The 8,279-nt window shown below is 45.4% G+C and overlaps 1 long non-coding RNA gene across 4 annotated transcripts in view; it reads right to left on the bottom strand.

The window, feature by feature from the left end:
• LOC108540427 (uncharacterized) overlaps positions 1-6,691 on the bottom strand; it is a 38,708-nt gene extending 32,017 nt beyond the window's left edge. For all 4 annotated transcript variants that reach the window (XR_001888666.1, XR_001888663.1, XR_001888667.1 and 1 more), the window contains exon 1: positions 6,613-6,691. This is a non-coding gene — a long non-coding RNA (uncharacterized LOC108540427). The remainder of the gene's footprint in view (positions 1-6,612) is intronic.
• Between the last annotated feature and the right edge of the window lie 1,588 nt (positions 6,692-8,279).

Here is an 8,279-nt window from a genome sequence, read left to right as displayed (position 1 = left end):
TTTTTGAGACGGAGTCTTGTTCTGCCACCCAGGCTGGAGTGCAGTGGCCGGATCTCAGCTCACTACAAGCTCTGCCTCCCGGGTTTTTTACGCCATTCTCCTGCCTCAGCCTCCCGAGTAGCTGGAACTACAGGCGCCCGCCTCGTCGCCCGGCTAGTTTTTTGTATTTTTAAGTAGAGACAGGGTTTCACCGTATTAGCCAGGATGGTCTCGATCTCCTGACCTCGTGATCCGCCCGTCTTGGCCTCCCAAAGTGCTGGGATTACAGGCTTGAGCCACCGCGCCCGGCCATGCCTGTCTTTACTGTAATCTCTGAACATAAATTGTGAAGATTTCATGGACACTTATCACGTCCCCAATGAATATCCTTGTGATTTCCTATGCCTGTCTTTACTTTAATCTCTTAATCCCGTCATCTTCTTTGTAAGCTGAGGAGGATGCATGTTGCCTCAGGACCCTTAATTGTGTCAACTGCACAAATTGTAAAGCATGTGTGTTTGAATATGAAATCTGGGCATCTTAAAAAAAAAGAACAGGATAACAGCAATGTTGAGGGAACAAGAGAGGTAACTTTGAACTGGCCACCGGTGAGCTGGATGGAACAGAGCTATATTCCTCCTCTTTCATAAGCAAATAGGAGAAATATCACTGAATTCTTTTTCTCAGCAAGGAACATCTCTGAGAAACAGAATGCGCCCTGAAGGTAGGCTTATAGATGGCCCCGTTTTAAGGCGTCCCATCTTTTATGGTCAAAGCCCGAAGGGATGAAATAAGCCCGGGTCTCCTATTGTGCTCCCAGGCCTTATCAGGTGGACAAAAATTCCTGCCTAATAAATTTTGGTCAGACAGGTTATCTGCTCTCAAACCCTGTTTCCTGATAAGATGTTATCAATGACAATGCGTGCCTGAAACTTCATTAGCAATTTTAATTTCTCTTCATCCGGTGGTCCTGTGATCTCGCCCTTCCTCCATTTGCTTTGTGATGTTTTATTACCTTGTGAAGTAGGTGATCTCTGTGACCCACACCCTATTCATGCACTCCCTCCTCTTTTGAAAATCGCTAATAAAAGCTTGCTGGTTTTACGGTTCGGGGAACAACATGGATCCTGCGGACATGTGATGTCTCCCCTGGACACCCAGCTTTAAATTTCTCTCTCTTGTGCTCTTTCCCTTTATTTCTCAACCCAGCTGAGACACCTAGGAAATAGAAAAGAACCCACGTTAAACATTGGGAGCGGGTTCTCCTGATATGAAACCACAATTCCATATTTTTATTAAAAATCTTCCACTCTGCAAATGTTGCCAAACACTTCATTTTCTAAATAATGTACAGGATAAACAAATACATCTGTAGGCCACTAGGGTCTCAGGTGTGCCACATGCAAACCAACCCACTGCTGGGCACATGCATGATGGATGCTCACTGACCAGACTGGAGCATCCCAGGGACAGCCCTGGGTTGCAGGGTGACCTCTAGGTTTTTGTCTGGAATGAGATATCCTACTACAGGAACACGAGTCTGTGGATAACATGCATCACCCACGTTTTGCTCTGATGTTTTGATTCTTAAAGGAAACCACACAAGAAAAACAGATTCATATTAACAAGGGACTGTATAAACTCTCCTCGGCATCTGGCTGTTCATCTGGAACAGATTATTATCCAGATACTTGTTGTCATCAGGGGCACTGCTTTTGTTACACTGTCATCTAATGGCTTCCCACTCTCCTTCATCCCTAGACACATGATTTCTTCTTATGGTTCAAAGAACAAACATGCATTCCCCACCCTTGTCCAGCCCTATTTTAAACAAGTTCTGAAAATCTCCTCAGTTTCCTCACCCTCTTGCTTTCAGTTGGGTTTGGCCAATGAGTGGTGCCTGCAGATAAAAGAGCAGGAAGAGAGGGAGAGGTCAGGGTGTTTACAACCCCGCTTTCCTGCCCCATCGCTGGATGGCTCACTGAGAACGAAGACTCTGCAATGGAGGTTAGTGTTCAGGATGCTTATTAGGGAGTGACTTTGGGACCCACTCCTTGGAAAGGAAAGAAAGGAAGCAGGAGTGGGCAGAGGGAAATATTGAGCTGTGAAGCAGGCCCAGAAAAGCATGGCCAACTCTGGAGTGAGCTTGGGAGCTAGGATGGTCCTAACGATTTCCCCAAGGTGGGCTGAGATGGTCAGGCCTTTATACTCCCAGGGCAATTGGTCACTGTTTGTGGGCCCACTGGGAAGGGGCTTGCCCTTGGAGATGATGACTCTCAACAGCTCAGGCACTCCCTGAAGGGGCTGCAGCTGGAGTCTACATATCGTGACAGCACTCCCTGAAGCTGCAGCAACACACCTTTCATCAAAAGAGGGTCTGGGCAGCAGCATATCAAGGTGCCTACCACATTGTCTGCTTGGCCATAGGTGGCAGAGCCTGAGTTGTTTCACTGGAGACTACAGCTCCTGTTGGGTGTCCAGATCCTACAGTTGCATCTCCCACTGGGCTCCACTCACATATTCCTTTCCATTCTCTTCTGGCTCAGAGCTAGTGGGCTTCCTACTATCACCCTGATGTGCTTTCCTGTTCCTTGTTTTACCTTCAAGTCTCCTCTCACCTATGCAAATAGTCTATTCCCTAGACTCTCATCACTTTCCCCTTGTTAGTGCATCATGTGTTTCCTGCCAATACCCTGAAAGATTCACAATTCAGGGATCATTCTATGTACTGTTTTTCTGTATCATTGCAATGAGCAGAAAGGTGTAATTGTGCATATTTGTCTGCATCTACACACAAATTTATGTGTTGAAATAAAACTGTTGTGTTGAAACTGGTCAGTAACCAGATATTAACTGGATGTTGAACTTCTTTCCTCTTTAAATTAGTTCAGGTCATAGAGACAGGATATGTGTATTAGCCAGATAGGCTAATGTCCTGTAACAACCATCCCCCACCTATCAGTAGCCCAGCAAGAAAGGCATGGGATTTTTTGTTCATTTGTTTGTTTTTTGATATACAGCCCAATGCTCTTGCTTTGTCTCTGGCTGCTTTCATCCACAGCCCTCTCTCTCACATGGTGACTCAAGGGATCTGATGCATTCCCTCTTGTAGCTTCATCATAGCCAACACATGGCTTCTAAAGTCATTGCAAGAAAAAGAAGAGTGTGAGAAGTAATCTCTCCCTTCTGATGGATTTCCTCTCTTTGAGATGCCCATCTCTTCAGCATAGAAAGTCCTTGTCTCTGAAGTGAAACACACCAATCTGCTCACATCTTTTGATGGGAACTAACCACACGGCCCTGCCCACATGCACAGGGTCTGCAAACTGAAGCCCTTGGACAGTCAGTGATGACCCTGCATTACAGAAGCTATACACACAAGTAGCTGCCAATCATCCAGATTTCTCTGCCTTGCTGTGTGAGCCTGTATTTTTGACTGGTGATGCTTATGATTTTCAAGGAGAACAAACTCTATACATCTTTCCCTAGGACTTTAATTGCTCAACACCTGGGTTTATATTGAGGCCAGAGTGAATGACAGTGGCTATTAATCAAGTAGCTGGCAAACTGCAGAAGTTGAATTGGTCCAGGTGAGGTTAGACCCTTAGGCCACCCTAAGAGGACCACCTGCATTTAGGGAGTAAACCTTCTCTGCTATCCTTGCCCCTGGTCCAACTAGTTTGAAAATCCCTACAATAATCATGTTTTGGTTGCAGGTACGAATGATGATAAAGCCCAGAATAAATCAGAACCTCTCATCCCTATGGAGAAAAACCCTCCCCACTCTTCACTTCCTCATTTATAAAAGGGATTTGTAACCACACCCACTCCCATCGCGCTGTTTTGTGAGGAATGAATTAGGTCATTGGTACAGATGCTGCACAGTGGGGACCAATGCACGGCAGTAGCTCCAATCACGGCTTCCCAGAGCGGAACCGTCCCAGGACACTCAGGGTAAACGAGCCTCCTAGAACTTTACAATATAGTGACTCTGAAATAGGTACTATGCTTGCTGTTGTTTTTAATGTTATTATTAATACACAGGCAATAAGCACCTCCCGGGAATACGCACAGCTTCATGTCCTGTCCTCACAGAGTTCAGGGATCCCAGGGATGGCACTCTGGGTTGGCTACATGGCATCTATCCCAGCCCTGTCTCCCTGCCCATGGATTCCTTCTCTCCCAGATGTCCATCTCTCAGCATCTCTTGGTGCTAGTGCATGGGAATGAGGCCTGCAGCTAGAAAGTTTGCTTGAGACTTCTGGGCATTATTAATATTCCTAACAATAGGGAGGGATGGAGAGAGAAAGAGAGAGAGAGGAAGAAGAAAAAGGAGGAGGGGTGAAGAATAAGGAGGAGGAGGAGGAGGAGAGGGGGAGAGTGCTTGGGGGGCTGCAAGCAGGTGAATATGGTTTTATTCCGCAGCTCTCTCATCAGCAGCTCTCATGGCCATACTGTCCACCTTTATCTCAGCTGTCTGTTCCGGCTCTGTGGCTCCTGCCACCCCCATGCCTGGAGCTGCTCTTCCTGGCCTGCAAGACCAGCTCTGTTAGAGTTCACAGCTTAATTCTTTCTGTCTCCAGGCACAAGTCAGTTCCTGGTTCCCAACTGCCCACCTTCAGGGTGGGTAGCTCTCACAGGCATCAGCAGTTTCACACTCTCTTTCTGGGCACCAGCACTGAGCTGTGCTGTGCCATGCCATGCCATGCTGTGCCATGCTGTGCCATACTGAGCTGAGCCAAGACCAACAGCACCTGAACAGCATCAGCAGGTTAGTTATACCTTTTACAGACAATAGTGGTGTAGAGCCATGTATGAGCTTACACAAACAGGTTATAAAATAAGTGGAGGTGTACGCCTGCTCACCAATCCCACGGAGTCCGATGTCTGCCTTGGCCTAATTCTTGACCAGGCCTGATGTCTGCCTCGGCCTAATTCTTGACCAAAGCACATCCATGTACCTTATACAAGCCCATCCCAGAACCACTTGCCTCTTGTTAGGTGAGAAAAATATTTGCCTGGTGATGAGGCAACCTTTAGTCAGATATAGCATCTAAGCACACACACACACAAAACAAACAAACAAGCAAACAAACACGAGTGGAGAAGCAGATGTATACGCCAAGGATTACAGCACAGATGATAAGTGGTCTGGTGGAGATGAGCTTAAAGAGTGGGCATCTGATGTAACCTGACAAGTCAAGACAGGCTTCCTGGAGGAGGTGGACACTAGGCTGAGACTCAAAAGATGAAGGAGAGTCATTGCTCTAATGTAGAAGACATGGATTCTGGGAACAACTGCCAGGCAGAGGCCATAGCATCTGTGTAGGTCTAGGGTGGGTGGATGGTATGGTTTGGCTGTGTCCCCACCCAAATCTCATCTTGAATTGTAGCTCCCATAATTCCCATGTGTTGTGGGAGGAACCTGGTGGGAGATAATTGAATCATGGGGGAGGTTCCTCCATACTGTTCTCATGGTGGTGAATACGTCTCATGAGATCTGACAGTTTTATAAGGGGTTTCCCCTTTCACTTGGCTCTCATTCTGCCGCCATGTAAGATGTGCCTTTCGCCTTCCACCATGATTGTGAGGCCTCCCCAGCCATGTGGAACTGTGAGTTCATTAAACCTCTTTTTCTTTGTAAATTACTTAGTCTTGGGTATGTCTTTATCAGCAGCATGAAAATGGACGAATGCCCTGGGGGAGAAAGTGCATCTGTGGCTGCCGTGTGGAGTAAGATGAGGCTGGAGATGTGGCAGGGGTCAGGTGCCTAGTGTGTGATGTCTGAGCCAAGTAGCACAAGCTTCAAGGTCACTTTGAGGGGTTCACTGAAGGGTGTGGAGCAGAAGCAGGGCCTGGAGAGACCTGTGATTTAGAAAGACCAGTCTGGATGCTGGGGAAATCTGGGAGGATGACATAGTATAATTACTATGTACAGCACTCACAATAGGTGTCAGACATGGCTTTAAACATTTTAGATACATTACCTTCTTATTAAAATGTATTTTATGAGATAGTTACTATTATTGTCATCCCACAAGTGAGGAAATTATGGAACAAAGAAGTTAGGTAACTTGCCCAGGGCCACACAGCTAGTAAGTGGTAGAACCAGGCTTAACCTCAGACCAGCCCCAGAGTTTTTGCTATTAACTAACACACCACTGCGCCACTCCCAAACCAGAGGGAGTAGCAGGTTGGATGCAGGTGGACCCCATCCTAATTCCAATCCTCCAGTAGGTGTTCAGAAAAATGAAGTACCCAGTATAATCAGTCATTGTTATTAAGTGTGCTTTATGTTTCAGGCCATATACACAAATCTCTCACATGAATTTGTTATTTTGGTCCTCAGGGCAACTCTGTGGGATAGGGGGAGGGTTATTGTTGCTGTTTTACAGATGGGGAAACTGATGCCCAGAGAAGTTAAATAACTTGCCTAAGTTCACAAAGTTACCAGAAGATTGTGGAGTGGTCTTTCAGGGAGAGTTATCTGGTATCAGGAAGGAGAGATGATTACTTAGGAAGGCCCAAGAAACAAGAGGTATTGGAAAGCTATAGCAGTTCATCTGGGGTTGATCTGGGAGCATAGAGTAAAAAAAGAGCTAAACTGCAGGGTGCCAACAGAGAAAAGCTCACCTGGTCCCTTTCTTCTCAGGGTGGCTCCTCTCTCTCTGCCTCTGCCTCTTGTCCTAGCTCAGCATGGCCGCAGGTCCCAGGTTCTGTTACATCACAGTGCAGTGCCGACAGCCCACTGTTGGTTCATGCCATTGAGATTATCTGATTGGCCACTGGCCAGCCAATGGTGGGTCAGACTTTGGAGCAGGTGATGATCCTTGAATGCCCGCAGAACATCACCTTCATGAGCGCATCAGTGAACACCAGGCTAAGGAAGATATCTCTGAACATATTTTTTGGAGATTTTGATGAGTTCCTCTGAAACAAGGAGGAATGTGATGTATCAGTTCTACAGACCCAAGGACGAAGGGAATTCAGTGATAAACTCATTCAGTGTGACTGTAATGTGGGTATCTATTTGATAACTCCAAGTAACTGTTTATTCTTGTTCCAGTTGAGTAGATGGTATGGGTCAGTTGGTGTTGATTAGTGAACCACGGACAAAGGGCGTATGTCACATGAGTTGCTCCTGGATAAAGTCACCCAGTCACCTTCTCATAAATATCCTGCATAAACTCCAAAGACAAAAGAGCGTTAAGGTTGTTTTTCTAACCTTAGACCAGGCAGTGATAGAAGAACTGGGGGAGGAGATAATTGTGTTTATCCCGGTGAAGGTGACAAATCATGGCAAATGAGCAAAGTGAAGAAGGTTTGCAGATTTCAACAAACTCCTAAAAGATCAGCTTACAGTCATGTATACATATCTTTGTTTCTCGTTTCTTTGCATCCCATTACTGTGTTCTCGGTTTAAGATACAAGACACTGGACTTTCAAATCAACAATTGCTTCAAAAGACTTCGACTGGATTCCTGCTAGTGATAGGAGGAACTTACCATTCTATGAGTTGTCAATAAATGTTTTACCACAGTTCATCTTTTTCAGATTTTAAGATGTCTGTGCCACCAGGATGCTCAGAAAAATTACTTTCCAAATGCTACTTGGAGAAGGCTTCAGTACCACCCTGAGAAGGCAACTAGCTACAACTTTGGTGGTAGTTTCAGTTGCAGAAAGAGCGTGAGGTTTGCAACTCATGTCTGTCTTCATTTTAATAGACTAGTCAATCTGTAACCAGAGATGATTGAGGAGGTTGTTAAAAGAAAATAAACTGTCCACCATGCTGATGTCCAGTTGTTCAGATTGTTGAGGTGGTATAGAGATGACGCACACTGGCCCAGTTTACCCACATTTGGATCCATGGACCTGCAAGTGTGTGAGCATAAAGCATTGCACTTCTGACATCTTTAAAACTTTTATCTTCCCTCTGGGGTTCTGGCTTTTTCTTCTGCTTTTCTTGTTTTGTTTTTTAAGCAGTAACATTTATTTAAGTATTTGCAATGTGTCAATGCTGTGCTGAGTGTGTTATGTATATTATCAATACTGCTAAGCGTAGTGAGGTAGGAACTATTATTTCCCCCATAGAGAGAAGCACACAGCCTAAAGGGAAAGCCACTCTCCTGAGGTCCTTGTGTCAACAGATGACAGAGGCGGGACTTGAACCCAAGTCCTGTGACTCGCCCATGCCTGCAAAGTCTCTTCTTGGATATCTCCCTGTTTTCTTTATCTTTTCTTTTTCTATCTTTACTGGTGTTTTTTTTTTTTTTTTTTTTTTTTTTTTTTTTTTTTTTTTT

This window comes from Rhinopithecus bieti, unplaced genomic scaffold (assembly GCF_001698545.2).
Source record: "Rhinopithecus bieti isolate Rb0 unplaced genomic scaffold, ASM169854v2 scaffold_574, whole genome shotgun sequence".
In the NCBI taxonomy this organism is placed as follows: domain Eukaryota; kingdom Metazoa; phylum Chordata; class Mammalia; order Primates; family Cercopithecidae; genus Rhinopithecus; species Rhinopithecus bieti.
Note: the sequence above shows the minus strand (reverse complement) of the source record. Positions and strands in the feature narration are given on the sequence as shown.